Here is a 22082-nt window from a genome sequence, read left to right on the forward strand (position 1 = left end):
GCATCAACTCTACCATCCTTCTGCATCCTCACACTGAGAGCACAGAATGCAGGGATTCAAATGCAGCATGGCACAGTGGAGAAGTAGTGGTAGCAATAAGGTTGATCCAAAAGGTCGGTCTGCCCTACAAAACTTCACACACAAATTCAAATGACTGTTTATAGATGACTTAATAGACAAAAAAAGAGAGCCAGCAATGACTAGTTTAATGACAAGATCAGTTGCGGATGTGAAGTCTAGCCATTTTTTTTTTTTCTTTATAGCTAAAATAATCCCAAACATTCATGCTGACTTCCTGTGTGCTATTAAGTGACCATATGCCAAATTATAATAGACTAAACATTTTTTTTATTTGTCTAGGCTGTAACTTCTGGATGATACATTAAAATATCAATTGTTCTCAGAACTACACTTGGCAGAAAGCAGTCAAGAGCACAGTGAAGCGATATAATAACAGATGATTATGTTCTGAAATGTTTTGCAAGAATTTCAAGTAAATAGAGCAAACTCCCAGTCCAGAGGAGATTTTTACTGTAATTAGAATTAGCTGAAAAAGATGAATGATTCATTTTAAAATAATTTTATCGTCCGGTGAATAAATTAATAGTTTTGTAATGACTGAATAAATACTGGATCCTATTAGTTCTGCAGTTCTCAGAATGCCTGAGATCTGGACAGAAGGACAGAGCACAGCTGGCTGAGCCCCTGCTTCCCCACAGCAGGGAAGGACCTCCTGCAGCGGGCAGTGTCCCAGCTGCATGAGGCTCTCTCCTCCATGTAGCCAGGTATAGCAAAGCCAGCAAGAACCTGGACATTTCTCTCTGGTTGAGACAGAGCTTTCTGAGAAGGCTTGGGACTCAAGGTTAGCTCTTTCTTCCATGAATGTGAGAATCAGAGTCATGAAAAAGGAACAGTTCCCGTGGAAAGAAGGTGGGAAGAAGATTTCCAGATCTAATAATCAGTTGAATCCCATGGAGCCCATACTAGTTAATCTTTAGGGCATAGCATGATTTAACCACTTTAGGAGTTTTTAACAAAACACACGAATTGAGGGATGTGGACTAGTTCTGTTTGCCAGCATGTATCTGTCTCATATTCACACGCACTGCTGAATTTACACTGGTATGTGCAGCACAGTGAATATATGAATACAGAATTTCAACATGCCATGTATTTTTATCCCCTTGTAGACTGCTATATTCCAATACCTGATCCTAAGTATTTTCAAGAAATTCACAGTTAATATAATAATATTTTTGAGTGAAGCCAATTTGTGCTGCAGAAAGCTATCTATCAGGTCTCATACATCTTGATAGCCTAAAATTTGACTTCAATTTATTTTTTTCCTATTTAAAAATTAATTACAACTTTGTTTTCCTCTTTGCCTCCTTTCAAGAAAATGGTACACAGAGGTATAAAATAAGTCTGGTCTCTTTTGAATATGAAACAAGATAAAATACTGAGAAACAGTAATCTCCACATTTAACTTAATCCTATGCATTACTTTTTGATTTTAAGCTGTAACATATTATCAGACCAACTTCTGAATATTTCTTTTAGCTTAGATAGACTCACTGTAAAAAAATGTGGCAGAAAGAAGGCATCATTTTATTTACTTGAAAAAAATATGACACAGAAACATCTTCAACACAGCACATTTAGTCTGCATGACACATATGGAAAAGCCATTTAGGAAAGCAAGTCTTTCAGTCATGAAATATGCCAATCTCCTTCTAAGAGATCCTTGATACCCTACATCTGAACAAGATTAGAATCAGGGTTACTGCATTTTCTACCAGAACCAGAGTACACCTGGTCTCTCCTTCCCAGAGCTACCTATATGATAAGCAGAAAACTGCAACACAAGCATATCATCACTTGCAAGGTCTACTTTAAATGTAATGAGCTGATCCATAGGACAAGACAGTATTGGCATTTTTTAAATTTTAGCTGCACTACAGTAATAGGATGGCTCTGAGCACATCATTCCAGTCCAGAAATCATCCCATCAGGAGATGGATATTTGCTTCCTCCTGTAAACCCCTTCTCCCATTGCAGCAAGGAGACATAGAGCTCTATTCATATATCACGAGTTCCTCTTCTGAGCACTAGAATCATTTTCCTTACTTATCACATACAAAATAGGAAAATGAAAAATTAAGGGCCTCCTAACCCAGCAATCTGACTTCATGAATATGACTAACCCCATGAGATTAGTCATATATATAATTATCAATTAGGAGTCAAGCATTCAAAGCCAGTATCCAGTAGTCTAATGTAAAACGTTTTGTTTAAGAGACAAAAGCTCTGATCTCTGATACAGGAAAAGATTTTCATGCTATGTATGCAAGTGGTAAATCTCATTTCTCCCAGTGTGATATTCTAAAGCAGACCGCCAGCAACTAACTCCCTGTGAGCCCTTCTGAGGGACTGAATCTCTCTTTGTGTTGTAGTGTATTTCAGGTCTCACTGGAGCAAACAGCAAATAACCCTCATCTGAATGCAAATTGATATAAAGTCTTCTGTGTCATTCATGAAACAGAACTAGTCTTATGAGGCAAAATTAGTCCAAAAAGGGAAAGTTTTCATCTTTAAAGACATTTTGGAAAAAAAATCTGCTAGTATTCTCATCGAATAATGGGAACCCCCACACCTGCCTTGTTCATATTCCACTGTCTTGCTAGGAGCATGATGCAGTTGTAAACAATTACAACCCACGCTTGCAGTTTATGTATATATATATATCTATATATACGTATGTATATATGTGTGTGTGTATATTGCATAATATGCAATACACACACACACACACATACATATAAATAGATATATGTATGTATGTATATATGTAAGTATAATTTTCTATATGGTGTGCAACAGCCAAAATTCCTCTATAGTAAGATTTGCATGTTCTAAATATATTAATAAAATCTGAACAGACCTGGAGATTTTCATCTTCAGCAATAAAAGGTACCTTAAAAATGCTAAGTAAGCTTTGCAGAATCCTATTCTGAGTTCTGTAGAATCCTATGCAAGGGAATCTTAATCCTTTGCAATTTTAAATTATGTTTTATAACACCGTATTGGATTACTAAAATATTTAAAGCCAATAATCCCCAGCTGCTCTGAAGAATAGTTTCTGAAATGTAGCCATATTTTTCTATAGCAGCTTTGAGATTCAGTATTAGGAAACCACAGACAAAGCCCCACAAAAGATGGTTCTTTGAAAACAGAAATCATTTTGCAGGAAGGAGGAAGAAAAATAGCTTCCTGATGATATGATATATCCTTCAGTATCTACCTTTGAAATCATCATGGAAGGAAAGTATTTTCACCAGACTTGATTTAATTTGTACTCATTCAAGAACAAGGAAATTGCCATTTGGTGTTCCTCATACAATGCAGAAGAAAGTAGGAAGACAACTTAGTACATTACGAAGTGAATGACATAGAAATAAGCCTGAGAGAGCGATATTAAAAGGTTTGGGAAATGAAAAATGGCTGTAAACAGAGTTTTACATTTACTTGCTGCCCTGGGGAGATCAACTTAAGATAAATGTGACAGAGACTGTCTGCTTTTAAGCATAAACTCTACAGGAAAACAACCAGCATAAGAAAGGTGGTTATATTAAAGAACATGGTGATTGATAGAGTCATTTGAAATAATGACTGAGCTCTTGGTAGAGTTTATTTTAAATAGTAATTACATTCTTGTGCATCTCAGTCAAAATTGGAATTATCTTAACTTCCTGTAGACTCAGTGACCGGTATAGCTGCAGCCTGTGTCCACAGTAGTTACAATATAGTTTTCCTATTTATGTAAGTGGTTATGAACAACACCTCAAGGAAGAAATAAATGACATCTAAAATCAACTTAGCTCCAACTACTAATACTGTGCTCACATGGTAAGCCAACCCTCAATATTTATTTTTCTCTAAGAACTTATAAATAACACTTGTGTTGTGACTGAGCATTTTTGGTTTATAACAAAAATAAGACAGAAACTCAAGATTAAACAATGATAACTGAGAACCTAGCAAAAACTAATGACTACAGGCAGGCCTGTCCACCAACCAAACCAAGCCAAAACAAATTCCAACAAATGATTAATTTCTGCTCTGTTCTACAACCACTTGCTGAAGGGCTAACAATCTCCACACAATCAGAAATCTAAACTGAATCTGTAGTGTTGTACTTACAGCTTTACTTTGAGGCAACTTTAGCAGTGCTGTTGAAATGCTGGACTATTATAGTATGTTCTGTGGTCTTTATATATAAAAAAGTCAATACTAAGGAACATGAAAGCTGCAGAACAGCTTTCTCTACAATACATTTCATAGTGCCAAAGTGTTTTGATTATTTGATAGAAGTCCCGCTAAGTGGTGAAGCCAGCTAACGGAAGTGGGCATTACAGTTTCTGCACACCCCATATACACGTGGAAGCATGTGTGGTTGGTAAACCCACATACAGAAATAACTTAGAATTAAGTTTCCCATAGAATTTTATTTCTCTGGAATAACAAAATATTCTAAAAATTATTTCTCTTCAAAGAAAAGTACTCTAGCTTGTGATGGAAGTAATTATTTCTGCAAAATGTCTGAATGGGGAATACATTATTCTGCTGAATCTTTAATCAGTTTGTTCACTGCAAAAAGCTTTTTTTCTGTAGAATGTTTTGCCACTTTGAATATAATTCTACAAGACTACTTGATCCCCCTGCTTCCCTTCAATTTGACCTCCCCTCAAGTAGGGAAGCTTCTGAGAAAAGATCACCACTTCAGAAACACATGTAAACCACCTTGAAAAGACAGCAGTTTGCTTATGCCTAGCAAGCAGAGTGACTCTCATTTAGAGAGGCACAAGTAATTAGATTCTCTGGAACTCTTATCTTTATAAAACTTGACAAGTTAGCGAATTACCTAGAGTCTCTTTCATTTTCAAATATATATGATAAAGAAAGAAATGTGAGAGCTAAATTTGTAGTCAAATTCTCTTTCTCAGCTTACCTGGATGTGCAGAGAGAAGGGTTCGCATTTTTTCAGCCAGGCACACAGGTAAGGTTCTCTCTGATGGTTTGCTTAACTGCGCCAGTTTAGAGAAAATTTCTTTCCATAAAGAGCCACTTTGAGATATTTTGAATGAACAACTGAATCAATAATTAATTTTTTCATAGACAGGGACTGTGAAGAGACTATTCTGGCTCAACAGCATGGGGCAGTAACAACAGAATATTCAAACCCATTCTTAATGCCGTGTCAATAGCTCTAATAAAGGAGACTATTACTGTTTAGGTAACAAATGAAACACTAAAGCAGAAAGAATGAAAACTGAACATTTAGCTATTTTAAATCCATTAAATCACAAGATTATAATTCAAACAACATATTTTCATTAGTATTTTCTGAGTTGCCTTGTTGTAAGCAGTCAGCATAGAGTATTTCCACTCTAAAAAAGCACACACACAGAAACAAAATAATACCTGCATTAGATACAACTTTCCCTTTGGCTCCCTGTGCATCATGATCTGCTCTCAGCATAAATCAGAGGAACCATTATTATTTTCAGTGCTCCAAGTGATGCAATCCAGAGCTGTAAGGCCTAAAACATAATTCCCGGTATTATTAGGGAAAAAAAAAATAGACAATGAGGTGCTAAAGTACTACATGTTAGAAGCTAAATGTGCAAATAACTCAGAGTAAGACAGGCTTGCCAGCTTACTATTAAAATTTGTTTCTCTTGCAAGTGATATTTTTGCAAAAAATATAAAAATAAAAAAGGGGCAAATGATTCAGTATATTTGTCATTAACACATTTTTTTTCTATGTCAAATTATACGTTTCTAACTCATCGCATAAAACAGTAATATATCCCAGAAACTGGATTGGAATTATTTGTAACCTGTAATTACAGATGATTGTGACAAAACATTTCTATGCATTTGATAAATACCACTAACAAGAGCTGTGAAACAGCAGCTTACTGTAGTTGGAGCCTGTGATATAATGCAGAAGAGGCATACGTCAAATATCTCAAACATACAGTTGAACTCTCTTGCAATGAAAACCCTAGTTTCAGAAACTGATTTTCCACAGAAAGCTGGTCATGGGAAACTGGCAGAAATGGGTAGCTTTTTCATTAGAACTGTGTTATTCATAGCCGAGGCAATGAATCAGCTATGATTAGATATATTCCAGAAGTGATTTACAAGCTTTGGTAACAGGATGTTGAGGGTAAATTTTGATTTTAACAGAGCAATAATCAGGATTTGAGGCGTGTATCTACATCTTAGATTACCAGTGTCCTTATAAAGTAAGACAGTAGGAAAGCATTTATGTGCGTGGCTAGTCAGGTAAAGCTTTAGACTCTACATTGATAAAATGGCTTTCTCTCTATTGGAGACTAGTGAAGTGTTACTTACAAATGAGCTCATGAAAAAGAAAGGAGAAAATAACCTGACACTTGCTAGAATTGCTGGATTGAAAACAATATAATTTTTGGATGGAATGACTTCAATATTTAGCAGATAAAAGAAAAATAATTTATATTCATTGAAGAAAAAAGAAGCCAATTACAATAATAAGAATTAACATACATGTATACATAAAAATGTCTAAAGGCTTCAGTCAAAAGAGTGGAATAATAATATATATATATATTATTTTTTCCCTCATTAAACAAACTCTAACATTCAGCATATTTTGTACAAAAATGTTATCTTCAAAAAGTTGCCAGGGTGATATCACTATTTCACTTCAACCAATTTCCTTTGAAGTCTCCTATAATGGTAATTAAATAAATTGCTCTTGGAGTTCTTAATGCTTTTTTTCTGGAAAAGGAACTGTTAGGGTAAAGAGAGACGAGAGTTTCTGTCACTAAACATAATCTTTCTAAATACATTTGTACTTGTTTCATTTATTGGAAAAATGATAGAATACTTACAAACTCTCGACCTTTTTCATTTTTTAGAAGGAAATTTCTACTTGACAGTTGAAATAAGGAACAAACTAAAATGACTGCTGACAGTCCTGGGAGTGTAAAGAGAAAACCAAAAAAAAAAAAAAAGAAAAAAAGAAAGGAAGTTATGAGTCAGTAGAAAGCTTTTAGAGACCATATGTGTTAAGCCCAAGAGAGACAGTGTGAAGCAGAAGCCCAAATTACTGTCTTAGAAGAGAGTAGATGGTGGACAATATGAAGGTGACTGAAAGCCTAAGACTAGCACATAAGTGTCTGGTATAAAATGGCATTCTCCACGTAAGCAGAAATACATCATGTTTTTTAGAGCATGAAGAAGAAAGTTCTCTGCATAGTAAGTCAGTAGTTCAACTACCTCTAACCTCTGTATATCCAATCAGACAAGGAAAAATGGGCCTTTTACAGTTCCAATCAATTTTCAAATATGTAGCCGTGGTTTCATGTTTTTCTCTTGCTCAGCAAGACAAGATAAAATTATTAGTTACGCTGTGTTGAGTGTACCACAAGTTGAGGGTTTTTTTTCTGTTTTTCTTCAAATAAATTCCTTAAACTTTGCTAAAGATTCTCCAAAGTGGAAACTGGACGAGCCAAGCAACCTGTGGCATCCACCGATTTAATAATCAAAACCGACTGCTAGAACCTTGGCCTTGTTCGTGGCCTGGTACCTCAGAGTCCAGAGAATTTGAATGCACTACTTGCTGGTTTTGCTGACATTAAAGAAAATCTGGAGTTTTTCCCATAAAAGCATATGTAAACCTTCAGGGGTACTGTTTTCCTTAATGAATAACAGTGAACTATCTTCTATTTCCTTCAAATCTTTATAGTAAACAATGTAAAGTTGAATAAGACAAACCCACATGGTTCGGTATTTGAATATTCCTTCCGTTTTACAATATCACATCCAGGGACAGAGATGTACTGTTTTTCTACAATGCTAACCCTCTGTTTTCCTGCCACTTTGAAGAACAAAAAAATTATTTTGAACATAAAAACTCACAAGAGAGAGCAAAAAGGAAAATGAAAGATTTGGTACCATTTGTCCTTCACTTACAACCAAAAATAGCTTCCTGGAAATCCAGTGGTCAGAGCACTAGACAGGCACCAGCTGGAGAAACGGGATCTGGGGATCCATCCAAGAGTTGGGAACATCTTTCTGAACAGACAGTCATATTCCTTGTTCAAATGCCATGTCTGTTAGGTTAAACATTGCCTTAAAAAATGTACTGTGATTATTTAAAGCTATTTGTGCAATTTTTGTGGTCCCGTTTTAGGTTAAGCTTCAGTAGGTGAGCTCAGATATAGACCCAAAGAATGATAAATATATGTTAGAAGTAAGTAGGACTTATGAAGATCATATGCAGGTAGTTGTATCATGCTACATTATTTGTAAACACAGCTATAGCTAAGGCTAACTATAATATGCATGACTACGTAAAAATCAAAATGGTAGTAAAAATATTTTCTAAATGTCTATTTAATAGTGGAAGCACAGAGTCATGAAGAAAGAGAAAGGTGAGATATTCCTGGCTTTGCATGTAAGTTTTCTTCCTTCAGCCTGGATGGGCTGCACACACAGCAGCAGATAAAGAAACTGATAAAGAAATCAAGCTACTAGTCTGTAACCTGGGCACAGCACAGAAGTAACAGCTCATAGGCAAAGTGGTTCACCTGGACAAAGGACCAAAGAACTGAACTAAAGAAAACTGAGTCCATGCTGAAAGGAATTATCATGGTGCAGAAAGCAGAAATTTAAGCCAGATAATGCTTGGGCCAGCAGTACACCAACCCCTGTTCAGGAGAACTGGTTTTGGCAGTTTTCCAAAAAGCCATTATCATTCTATTCCTTGCTAAGAAGTTTTCCTACTAAAATACTTGATTTATTATTATATTTGTTAAGGAAAAGCACTTTTTAAGCAAATTAAATTGCTGTAGGTCTACAAGGAGAAAAAAGGTAATGCCATTTTATGCAAGGTTCCTTGAAAACACAACTATTGGACAATACTGTTTATCCTGCAAGCTGCAGAGTAGTAGTAGCCACTTGGGCACTGGCTTCATTCACTCTGAAGCAGCACAACACAGTCTTTGTTGAACTCGCTTTGGGGTGAGTAGTGATTCACTGAAAAACTGCTCCACGTGATGGGTTTGTTCTTTCCTGTGCCTTATGTTTAGCAGAGAGAGAGAGAAGACAAAAGCAGCACCTTTGGACATGTAAAAAGAAAACAGTAATGAAATTTGCTTTGAGTATTCAATCTTGAAATAAACAGCTCATTAATGAGTGATAAGTGTTCACACAAACACAGTGCCTTTAAAAACCAAGAGCAATATGTCTCCAACATACTGCTGCTCATGCATGCAGTGCCTGCTTTGAAAGTATGAAAACCGCTCAGGATTTCCAGGGAGTCTTCTGGTTGGTTGGATATTCTTGCTTCACTGCAGCCTTGGATCCCAAAATATAGCTTATAGAATGAAACTTAGCCAAGATAGCCAGGAGGCCTATGACCAGCGACCAGACATATGAGGTTACATAATCTGTTTTTCTATTCTGGGAGGAAGGGAAGGAGGATGGGAGGCCAAATAACCAAGTTTCCCTCATAATAATAAGTATAAGCTTGTAAAAGCACAATGAGATCAGATTCCAGAACCATCACTATTCAGCATTTTAGGCTGTTTGCAAAAGGAGGTCACATTCATACACAGAACCGCAGAATACCTTAGAGGATCAGTCCTGAATTGGATTCCAAACTTTATATTGAGTGAGACTTCTCATTTTCTGGCCTCTATGTTATCCTGTTGAATTCATTAGAAGGTCGTGGCTACTAGCCAAAAGTAATAGTTAATGTATCCCAGAGCCTATATTGTTTGAAATATCTTCTGAGACAGGAATTTATAGCATTGCTATAGTAAAACTCATATTTCAGTGATAAAATACCAGTCTGTGTGCTTGCCATGCATACCAGAATTATGCAGAAAATCCAGCCATGAAACTCAGAGGAAATTAGGAAAATATGTAGCAACTTCTATAAATAATCCATTAAGACTTTGTTATACCTTGAAGAACAACCTTAAGCAAGAGATATATCGCAAATGATGGTACACATGTGGCTGCAACAGACCTAAAAGAAATGCCATTGAATTACAAATCTGAGGGTTTTACCATGGAGGGAGATAGCAATTTAAGACTAGTCTGGAGCACCTACTACCTTAGACAAGAAAAGATGGGAAAAAGTCACTATTCTGCCTTCATTTTGTCCTTCCATGCCTCTGCCCAGCTCTGAGTTTTGTTTTTTCCTTTGTTGTGTTCTAGTGTAGTCTCTTTCATATAATGTAAATTATTATGCATTCAAAGAATAATGAAATATGTACTTTCCATGTCAAAAGAGTGCATAGTAATATTCAGCAGGAATTACAAAGTATTGCTTTTACATACAAGAAACGGTATTGCTTTTTTCCTGTAAAGGAATGGAAGTATAGATTTAGCCTAAAACCTTGGAACAAACCTTCATTTATGAGACAGGGGAATCATTTTTATTCCACTGCATGAATTCAGTAGGCTGCCACAGGCCAGTCATAATCTGTTATTGTTTCCCTGCAACCTTGTACTATTAATTTTTCTTTTTAATGAACTGTCCAGTCTAGTTTAGCTATGGGAACTATGATGGAACTGCAATATAAATGGTTTATGTCATACCTTTGTCAAAAGGCTTTCCCCTACAGCACTAGAATATAATTGAAAAGCCATTTTAAAGTAAAGTAACTGAATGGTTGCAAATGCAGGTTGTCAGGAATGAAGTGGGAAAATCCTAAGCATTATATTAGATTTTACCCATTGCAACTTGTGTGACTTTATTAGTGTTTATTCAAATTAGTAAAGCCACAGAAACTGCGTATGTTTGCATGGCTATATTAGCAAGTACTCCTGACAGATACTGAAGCTATTTTCAGGAAGTTTTTCTTCAACTGTAATTAAAACTGCAGCCATAGGTTTGGTTAACCATTTCAAAATAACTGAATATACTACATTTCATCTTGGTTTATGCCATGAAGAATACATCCATGTTTCAGACAGCAAATGATCTAAGTAGAACTGAAGACAGCTTTTGTAGCATGTGAAATCTTGAACAGCTAAGTACAAAGTAGTCTTCCTATATATAAAATGTGTGCAAGACATAATTTAGTTCTTCCTTTTGTTTAGACTTTCTAGTCCTCCATTATTACTGTTATTACTCTTATGAAATCCATGGGAGGAAGTGTAAAGAGCATTATTAGTAACAACTGACATCAGTTATCTCAGTAAACATATAATGAATTCATTACAAAAGCAATTTGAAGATTTCTATCAATATTTTTCCTGAGAAACGTTGATTTAGTTGTTGGTTCGCACTTCCTATGTTTAAAATAACTACTGAAATTTTGTCAGAAATTAATTTTACTGAAGCACATACTGCACAACTAATACTAGATTACTTTCAAATTGTTTTGACTCACCAAATCTTAGACTTTCAGTGAGTTTTTTAGCCAAGGCACGAGCCTTTCCATGCCTTTTTCTTCTCTTACAGCCAGTCTGCAATTTGTGTAGTGCAGTCACTCCTTAGAAAAAATGTCTTGCCTCATGGGAGCCTCCAGTTTCCTGCAACACGGCTCAGCAAAAGTGTTCCAGTGCACAGGGCAGAGCACGCTGTAGCCCAAATAAGGCTGGGATTTCCCAGAAGGCTGGGAAAAGGCAGAGATGAGTGTTTGACAATGCATTATTTTCAGCATTTGAACAAAAACAATTTTTTTGTTAGTAAGACCTGAGTTTCAGTTCTTTTCGAAGGCATAGTGATTTGTAACAAAATAATGATTCCTCTGGTACGTTTCACCAGGATATACACCTTACAGCATTCTAACAATATTTCCTAAGGTGCTTGGAAATAACCTTAAGCAAGCCTTCGAAAGCATCAACAAAGCAGAGGTAACAAATTCAGAGTCTAGCTCATTACACCAAATGCATGCAACGAGACTGACACAAACAAATTGTTCTTGACATTTGACTCTCAGGCCATACTTTAAGAAAAACCTTTGGATTTGATGTACTTTGGAGCATCATCCCACTAAAATCCAAGCTTTTGTACTCATATATGAGCCTATTTCATTCAGACCTGTAATACCTAAAATATATGCACTGTGAATCCTGCAGATACCCTAAGTGTTTGTTCTGTGTTGTAGTTTTGTGGGTCAAGATTTCAAAAATTCAAGTCTTAAAACTTACAGAGAAATGGATACTTGCATAGAAATGAAGTGAGATCTAATACAGGTTAAAGCAGGCAATTGGAGATGTAGTCTTTTCTGGTATGGAGGCCTCATTAAACACACTAGCACTGTAATAAGACAGGGCAATTCTACACAACTGAAAATTATTCTCATTTCCTTAAGGCATTTGTTCAGAAACAAAGCAAGAGTGCAATATTCTTCCAAGATCTACCGTGTACACAAGAAATGCTGTATTTTTCCTATTACAATCTAGGATTACTATGAGAAAATTAGAAACTAATAATAAGAAGGATGTTTTATCTGAAAAAGGCAATTTAAAAACAGTACAACACTGAATTTATAAATCCAGCAAGTTAACTTCAGTTTTTCATTCTATACTGAAGATTTTTACTTATGGCAGTATTCCTTTTTGAGAGTATAAATTAACTTCTTAGGGATCATGGACTGACCCCATGGACTGACCATTCAGATAAAATTCCTATCAAAGACACATAATTGAGAAGCTCGTCAGTCATTCCTACTCTTGATCTCATTAGAACTTCAGTATGTACATCCCATGCATCACAGGAAGGAAATCTGTTGTCAGGATATTCCCACTTAGGGAACTGCTGGGCATCTATTGTGTGACTGAGAAGCCAAGTCTATGTCACAGCTCCAGAGGAGCTCAGAAATGTATTTTCCTCTGGGCTGTCACTCTTTGTTCCATTAACAATGGTTAGACATGAATATTTAGCTTGTAAACCATTTGATTATCTGGATACTGTAACAGGAAATTTGCATTCCTGAACAGGCACAGCTGGAAACAATTTAAGAAAGAGAGATTCTTCAAAGGAAGAGAAGAGAATTTAAGAAGCATATGGATGCCCAGGTTTACATGATAATCAACAAAAGCTGCTTGTTCCTCCTCTTTTGTAAGGAGCCACTTCACACTCCAACCAGAGGGAACATCCTACAGTCACTCTGCAGGAAGCTTGCTTTCAGAAATGATTTGCTCTGAAATGTAAAAATGTCTACGAAAATAGACACAACATTTTGTCAGATAAGACAGGGAAAAAAGCCCCACGACCTCAACTGGAGACTCAGTTTATTAAATTCAGTTATTTCATATACTAATTTCCTTTAAGGTTTTTCTTCACAGTCCTTTAATTTGTTAAATATGCTTGGAAGTGTAGCTCTGAAGTCAAGAAAAAGAAGAGTATAACAAGACCTAAACCAAATCATAAGAAAGTGACAGAAGGGATGAACTGAAGGAACAGGAATGAGGAAACGCATGAAGCTGTGCATGGAGTGGAAACTCATTGAAACTTAAAGCACAACCAATTTTAGATATTTTTACTGTGTCTTTTCAATGCTCATGTATGAATCTGAAGCCTAGTTTGAAAGCCTTTGGTTAAACCAAATCATCTTTAATTTTGTTCAATTGAAAAGCTGCATCTGAAAAAGAACAGAGCACCGCATGCAAAAATTTGGACCTTGAGCTCAGTGAAGGACAGGACATCAATCCCACATTCCTAATGAAGAAGCAAAGTTGCTCACACATTTCCCAGCTAAAGTACATTGAATGATGCTTGTATCACTGTCAAATACATCCTGATACCTTAACAAGTTGGTGGAGAACATTTACACATATCCTATATAGCCGTTCATAAGGACGATGAACTATACAGCGGATTTGCCAGAAATGAAATTATCACCACTGAAGGACATTTCTACTGAAATGAAGCTTCTGTCAAGCAGAACTTGAGTGCATTGAACGTAAAAACTGTGAATGAGTCAGCTAGACACACAGCTTTCATATCCTGCCTTTGTAATCTTTATCCAAGACAATTCTGATGGGATTGTGCATTTGACTGTAAAAATGGTAGCATTTATGTATTTGTTACCTATTACGTTTACTCAATTTCTCAATTAAAAAATATATTAAAAAAAAAGGGATATTTCTATAGGTGGACAGTTCTCACTTCTGAAGAATCTCTGGTTTCAGCAATAGCAAAACCGGAAGTCACAGAGAGTATGGAAAATTTAAGGCAGTAAGGGCAATAAATAAAGTACTTTAAGGTTTGGGGTTTCCAGTACTGCCTCATTTCCACACTTTCTGCAGTGGCCTTCTCCGAAGCCTAAGTCACCACCAAACTCTTCTTCTAACCCATGTTTGAACAGTTCTATTAAGCTGAGAGCTATTGTGCAAAATATCAGAGAAATAAACCAAGTATGGAATTAATCACTCACTCACTGAGGCCCAGAATAAGAAAAGCATTAATCTTTTTCACTGATGAAATTAAGCCTGCATATTAGAAAATGTATTATGTTTCTGTCCTTCATTACTACATTGCTGTGAGTTTTCAAGAGGTTCACTGATGTTCCAAACAAGACATTAAATGCATGATTCAAAAAATGCATGTTATAATGTCATGCCTTAAAGGCACAGCAGCACCCTCCATGTCCTACAGCATCAGCTGTCCTGAGCTCAAGACCAATGATTAAACTCCATGAAACTGCATGAGATACAGTAGCTGACAGCTCACAACAAGCAAGAGATTAGTCACAGCAGAAATTCTCCCTGTATTGCACAAGTACTGTAGGCTGTAGAGAAGAGAGGAGATAAGCATATCCGACTTGTTATTCAGAAGATCACACAATTGGATGTGCTACTTACTTTCACCCACTGGAATCATGTTGCCAATTTATGTAGCATATTCCACACATTTGAAACGCCACTTAATGATACGCTGAAGACAATGCAGATGAAAGCTTTCTGCTGCCACTTATCCGGTACTTCAGCTCTGGCTGCAAAGAATGAAAAACTTCATTTGAAATCCAAGGCACTGACAGTACCATAATAATAAAATTTAAGCCCAACCTACAGACTATCCCAGTAGCCCAAAGAGAGCTTAAAGAACAGTAATTCAATAATCTTTGAACATAAAGATCAGAATTAATGAATAGCTTTTATCTTATCAGACTATTGCAAGAATGCTCCCAGCACAAAAATTCTGGAGGCCATCTCAATATGCCTTCACATCTACTTCGTTATCTCCAAGGAAAAGAATTATATATATATAATTATATCTATATATATCTATATCTATATATATATATATATATCTATATATATCTATATATATTTATTTATTTATTTATATGGAAAAATCCGTTTTGGAACATTATCCAATATAAGGCACACTGCAGGGAAAACAAACAAGAACAGCTGCAGATACCAATAGCCAATATGATGTGCTCTGAACACTTGTAAGTGCTCAAAAGGCATATTAGAAAATTAGTATTTTTACCATTATGAGAGAGAAGGGAGTAGACTGTTTTAGTGAGTGGAACTGGCACTATAGGGGTAATAGTATAAGACATTTGAATAAGAAGTTGATTAAGAAGTGCCTCTGTAAGAAGTCCATCAGTTTCAGTCAACATTCTTTCCTAAATGGGATAGTGCACTGAAAAATTTAGTACAAAAGGCACAGGAAGAAAGATAAACTGGCTACATCACTTCTTATGAGGCAAAGTGTATCTTCTGCATTTAAAGAAGTTCAGAATGTTCACAGGACCAGAGGAACAGACAGCCATCATTCTGCACGTTTACAACAATATGTTCCCATACAGGAAAAAATAGAGTTAAAATGACTAAATGCCAGAGAAATACACTGTATGATCTACTGTTATGTACCAGTGTAAATACTGCATTTCTGATTCTCACTTGATACCTTGATAGTACTAAAGAGTACTATATTAATCCTTTAGCTAAGATTCATTTTAGCCAAGGAATTCAGGCTAGGTTACACAAGGCCTTCAGACTTCATCAGTGAGAAATTTTAGGAGGAATTACAGCAAAATAACCTCTGCAATTTGGGTTTTTACCATTTCAAAATATTTTTTACGTGCATCCAAGTCCATTCTTTTCTGCAGCATTAAACTGCTAATGCTACCTCTTCTATATCAGTCCTCAGTTTTTCACTCCCTTTCACCCCCATTAAAGCAATCGGGTTTTACTGGTGACAAATAGTTCAGCAGCAGAGTTGGTAAATTTCAAAGTTGTTAGCAAAAGCATTCAGAAGTTAAAAGGCATTTTCTGAATACTGGATATTAAATACTGCAATGTTATGCTTAATCATACTTCACACTTAATCCACCAAAGGGAGACATAAAGCCATGTGGCTTCTATTGTCAGTTGTGACTGCAGATATGTTGACTCACTGTCCTAAAAATTTGTGATATATGTTCAAGCAAAAACATTCCAAGATAGTGAAGTCTCCTGATAAGCTCCAAGAAATAAGGAATGTTTTCTGTGATGACAGCTGCCAATATACAAAGCACGTGCTTTATTAAAATACTTGACACACATAACATTTATGCAATTCCCTATGAAGTGCATATGGCATTTTAAATATGTTAATTCTGGAACCATTTTTTTTTTTCATGAAGGACCTTTTGAACCGATTCGCAATTCATCTGTGTGAAAGACTGCAACTGAATAAACTTTCTTATTTTGATAATTTGCTCCTTATCTTTACAGATGACATCTTTGCAAATGGCTTTGCAGTTCAAGGCTTGCTCTTGCTGAAGATAATTGAAGTTACTTAGATATGTATTTCTCAGACCCTTTTACATATCTCCACAGTTTAATTTGTTTCCCAAGATCTGCTTTTCCTTTTAAAAGCAGTAAACGTAGTTGGCAAAAGATACGGCCACTCTTCAGTCTGACCTGCTGTATCACGCTTTTTCCTGTATGTATACCCAGGCATGAGACAGTGAAGTGCCTACATATGTAATAACAGAACTGTCAAATAAAGGCTCTGTTTTCAAGTTATGCTGAATTTAAATAGATGTGGGAGGTTAGAAATCAATATTTCCTTTCTAGTACTGATCATTATCTGAAGCAAATAAATTTTCATATTAACATCAAGCAAAGAGAGAGAAACATGAGAGATGGGATTTAAGATTGCTGAATAATTTCCATTGTTAATATAGCACAAGAAATAGTTTAGCTGATTAATTTTAAACACAAGCATCAGATATTACACCCTTTTCTGTATGCTATTTTTCTTATTTTCTACTATATTAACATGACTTCAGTAATAGAGACTGCATAACCTTTAAAAAAAGGAGAAAAGTCAAAAGGAAAAAAAAATTGCTGTATTTACAGAAGACTGTTTCAAAGTGTTGTCATAATTATATATATATTAAAAAAAAAAAAAAGAAAAAGAAAAAGAAAAACAGCCATTAAACAGTTCTAATGCTCCAAATAGATTTGACACAGTGGCATTTTAAACCGAATCTTCTAACACGATTTTTTTTGTAAAATAAGCCATGTTTTCAGAGTCGTTTTATACAAAGTGACAACTCGAACAATTTCTGAAACGTTGCTAGTTAGGGAGAGTAAAAAAAAAAAGCCAAACCCATTGTCACTATGGTAATTATTTCACAATGCATGATGTTAAATGGGCAGTCCTGTGGCCTAAGAGGCAGCTGAATCCTGCATTGTCCTTGCATGATAAAAAGATTGGAGAGTCTGAAAAGCAGAGGAACGGAATCTCACAGCTTCTTAGACTTTGCAGTGAAAGGGCCATTGTAACATCATCATAAATCCTGGGCTCCCCAGGCACTTGACAACTAAAGCAGTGGACAATAGAATTCTTGTGTTGAACAAAACACTCCTTGTCTGCCAAAGGGCTTATCTGGTTCATTTACAAATGTCTTTCATTGTACCAAAATAATTCCCTATTAGAAAAACTATTAGGAACAGAACTAAATAAATATTCACAGCTTTGTGGTCTGTTTGGCAAAAAGAATGAACTAATACAATCAAGAACCATGCAAAATATGAGATTTAAATCAAGGAAACCCTAAACAACCCTACCAGACCTCTCATTTTCCCTTTTCCTGATTGCATGGAATTGCACCGAACACACATTAGTCACTGAAAAAGGGCCTGAGGGACGTAACTCTCTCTAACAGGAAAGTTTTAGATCAGGTTGAAGCAAAATCCTGTCCAGTGTGCTTTTAAAGTTCCGTACTTCCAGATGAGCAATTAAAGAAATAAACGTGGGGACATATCTGAGAGTTGGCTGAAATGGAGACAGAAAACTTATAAGAAGAAAAAAAGAAAACAGTGGGTTTATAACCACAGATGTTTCAGTGCTTGTTACTAAGGAAGACAAAGGGAACCATTTCTGAAATGAAATTGTGGCCACATTACTGCATCCTTTTTTTTTTTTTTTTTCCAACAAGTTCAATGACAATTCTGGCAGCTCTCATGGAAGTGAATGAGAGACAATAAAACATTCCAGAAAGGCAAATTTGCAACTTAAAAAAGCATTTCTGACATGCTCAGAATTCCATTGCAGCAGATATTCACATAAAGTTATTTGATTACAATTCACTAGGAAAGTGCTGATGGAAAAACGTTTTCCACCACGCGTAGTTATGAGGAAAAAAACTATCAGTCTAAAGCATTGATTTTCATCCATTCAGTGCTGACTATATCCAAAGTGCTGCAGTAATCTGAATGGCTGACTCGGAACACGGAGCAGCTGAAACTTCCTGACTGAAATATTGATCATAAATTATTTACTCAAAACCAATATGGAAACAATAACTTACCCAGACCAGGAAGTGGGCTGAGTGGTTGAAGAGGGTTTTTTTTTAGGTGGGTTTGTTTGTTTTGTCTACTGTGTCTAATTATTACTTGCCTAAAAACATACAGGTACTTCCAACTTGAACATTAAACAGACATTCAAGTAGGAAAAATGAAATATTCAGAACGTCCACCAAAAAACATCAATACTGTTAAAATACAACAAAGATTTTAACAGCACTTAACAGAAACAACACAGTTTTAAGCTTAACCAGAAGATGACAGAACACAAGATTTAGGAAGATGCAAGGCTTCCTGTGGTTGTTGCATGAATTTGCAGTGTGACCCTACCCCATGCCACTTAACCTTTGAGCCACTTCTAGAAGTGAACAAAAGTGCACCATAAAACATTTCACCTATAAAAATGCAGTAATCAGTACAAAAATCAGAGGAAGGAGGACTGAATTCAGACCTCCCACGTTCCAGCTGAGGATCTCTGTTTGGGTGCAAAGCTTTGCCATTTATTTCTCACCCTCTCTCCTCAGTGAATAATTATGCCTATATATTTAGAACAGTTAAGATCTGATTTAACATAGAACTTACACCCAACCTCATTTGCCATTCTTTCAGGCTTGCAGTTCTAAGCTATGCAACACCAAATCTCCCCTCCCTCTAGAACATGCATATCTGTAGGAATATGTTTTGCATTCAGGTTTTCTAATTACTGACTAATCCACGATTCAGAAATAAGTCTTTTCATTTAACTTTTAAACAAAAAACTGTTTCCAGCTTCATTGTACTTTCGCCTACATGCCACACAACCACACTTCATTTTGATATAGCCAGCAGCCTCTGTTAAGTCTCTTAGTGCCAAACCAGCATTTAACCCTGTTAAAGAATATATATATGGGTACCTTGACTAGGAGGGTAGTGTCCTTGGCTATGTATAAATTGCTCCTGTAAGCTATTATTTTAGCATCTAAATAGGCTTATGCTCTGAACCACCTTTCCAGAGAATCTATCTTTTTCCATTTACTGCAGGCAGCTAAGCTCAGTAATGTGAATCCCCATATGCCGCAGCCAATATAGCATCCTTGAGTACTTAGGTGGGAAGGGACCTCTGGAGGTCATCTGGTCCAACTCCACCACTGAAAGCAGCACCAACTTCAAAGTAGCATTAGATAATTAAAGCTGTCACTTCATCAATGTTAATAGTTGACATTTGCAGCACAACCAAGTGCTCTCTGCGTGGACATGAATGCTGCAAGGGCTTACTATGTTATGCTGAAAGACAGACAAATAAATGAGTCAGAAAATGAAACAAAGGGCAAGCATTGCATCGGGAAGAATACAAGACAACCTCACATAGTCTGCCTTATAAATACATACGCATGCAGTTACATGGTCTGCTGGCAGGTGATTGCCAATGACTTTGATGATTGACCAACTTCAGGGACTGGGCATATTTGTGCAGCTGTGTGCATGTATCCTGAGCACCCAGACTCAATGTTGAGGAGCAGCAATGGAGAAGCATATACTGCCTCTCTTACTAACTTCCATCACCACAATACTTGAACACTTCAGAGATCTAGTTCCGAGGAAGGAAAGTGTTAAAATTTGTATTTTACAGCACAGAATTGGCTCCAGAGGAGCTAAGTATGATTTGCATAAGAGGTCTGTCATAAAATGAGGCTTGAGAACATATTTTGTACACACAAACAAAATAACTGCCCCAGGCTCTACCTCCATCCAGAAGGAAACAAGGAACTTGTCACCCATCAAAGACACCCTGCAGTAATGCATGACTTGCAAGCAAAGGACAAAACCCAAGAGCTGCAGAGAAGGTCCCACGAAAACAAGGTTCAGTTCAAAGCAGGTAAGTAGTTGTTATGGTTCCCCAAACTGCTGAGTTCTGGCTGACATCCAGCAGGTCGCAGTGCATAAGCAGGGAACTGCAAGCCCAGCTGCCCACCGACATGGCCTGAAAAGTAGCTGGCTATCCTGGGTCCTGTGAGATGGGGAAGCCATGAATGATGCCTGAAAATTAGCAAACTAGAAAGTGAAATACCTATATGTTCTCATAAGAGACAAAAGCATGTATTAATGCTCTTTAGAATGCTGACAGGCTGCACACTAAAGTCCAAATCTCAGGAGTCCAAAACCAATTTACATAGCAGAGAAACAGTCTGTGTAAGCTTCCAATGAACAAATCAGTCCCCTAATCTAAAAAGCTCTTTACAGACCCCATGAACATCCAGGTCTTGTGTTCAACCAATGCAACATGACTTCAGCAGTTCCTCCCTTGCTTTTGGGTCACAAGTGCCTGAAGGCAGATCAGAGGCCCTTGAGGATAAAGTCTGTATCAATTAGCTTCATGCTGCTCCAGTCCCATCGTATCCAGGTACTAAGAATGCAAGTGGATTGGGAGGCCTGAAGGCAGGTATGTTCTGTCATTTTAAATATCATAAATCAAGTCCTCCTTTTCCATGTTTCCAACTTCTCTGAGTTTCTTCTGAAAACTGAATTTGGAAGAAGAGGATCCACAACAAGGAGATACATAATTTTATACATACATATCTCTATAGACATACATGTATAAAACTATTTTATTAAGTTTTATTTACATCTTCCTAATGTACATTTGTATGTATAGATTAAGTATAGGTTCTTAAACCACAACAACTAAAATGCTCAGATCTATTCCCTCGTGGATAAATATATTACAGATGCAAAGCAGACACTGTTAGTTGGTACCACTAAATAAATAAATTTATAAATAAATAAATGCAGAATCGCTTCAAAGCCTTCTAGGTTATTCTGGAACAGCTTCTACCTAACGCAGATGTCAGAGACTACTGGAGTGGGATTTTGTCATCACTGAAATATTATAACAGCACATTTTCACTACAGAATTTTTTATTCCTTATTTGTTTCCTCTCTCTGTCACTACATTCATATTCACTGGTGTTCTTCTTCCACAATATATAAATGACCAGAACCTTCTGTTGTGATCAATAGCAAAGTTAGAGCAAAGGGCATCTTTACTAGCATTTGGTACTCTCTTTATCTTATCTTTATCTGCTGCCATTTTCAGCAGGCTGTTTTCTATTTCTTTCCTCTGGCTTTCTTCTGCTCTCTTTTATCAACCTCTTCTAGTGACCTGAAAAGAAAATCTAAAATTGAGAGCCACTGAAGTATATGCTGAATGCCCCCATTAGCTAAGCTGTAGGGGACACTCAGCACAGAAAAAAAAATCAACTAACCTTTCAAAAAAT

The 22082-nt window shown here is 36.4% G+C and overlaps 1 protein-coding gene across 3 annotated transcripts in view; it reads right to left on the minus strand.

The window, feature by feature from the left end:
- The window catches only part of CDH11 (cadherin 11), a 78115-nt gene that overhangs the window by 24812 nt on the left and 31221 nt on the right, over window positions 1-22082 (minus strand). For 2 of the 3 annotated variants that reach the window (XM_065733134.1, XM_065733137.1), the window contains exon 2: window positions 14881-15011. The gene's annotated coding sequence lies outside the window, so the exon portion shown is untranslated. Of the gene's footprint in view, window positions 1-5481; window positions 5601-14880; window positions 15012-22082 lie in introns of all 3 variants that reach the window. The other variant, XM_065733136.1, reaches the window with a different exon arrangement.

This window comes from Cyrtonyx montezumae, unplaced genomic scaffold (genome assembly GCF_038088225.1).
Source record: "Cyrtonyx montezumae isolate F1298 unplaced genomic scaffold, pur_monq_1.0 scaffold_17, whole genome shotgun sequence".
Taxonomy (NCBI): Eukaryota; Metazoa; Chordata; class Aves; order Galliformes; family Odontophoridae; genus Cyrtonyx; species Cyrtonyx montezumae.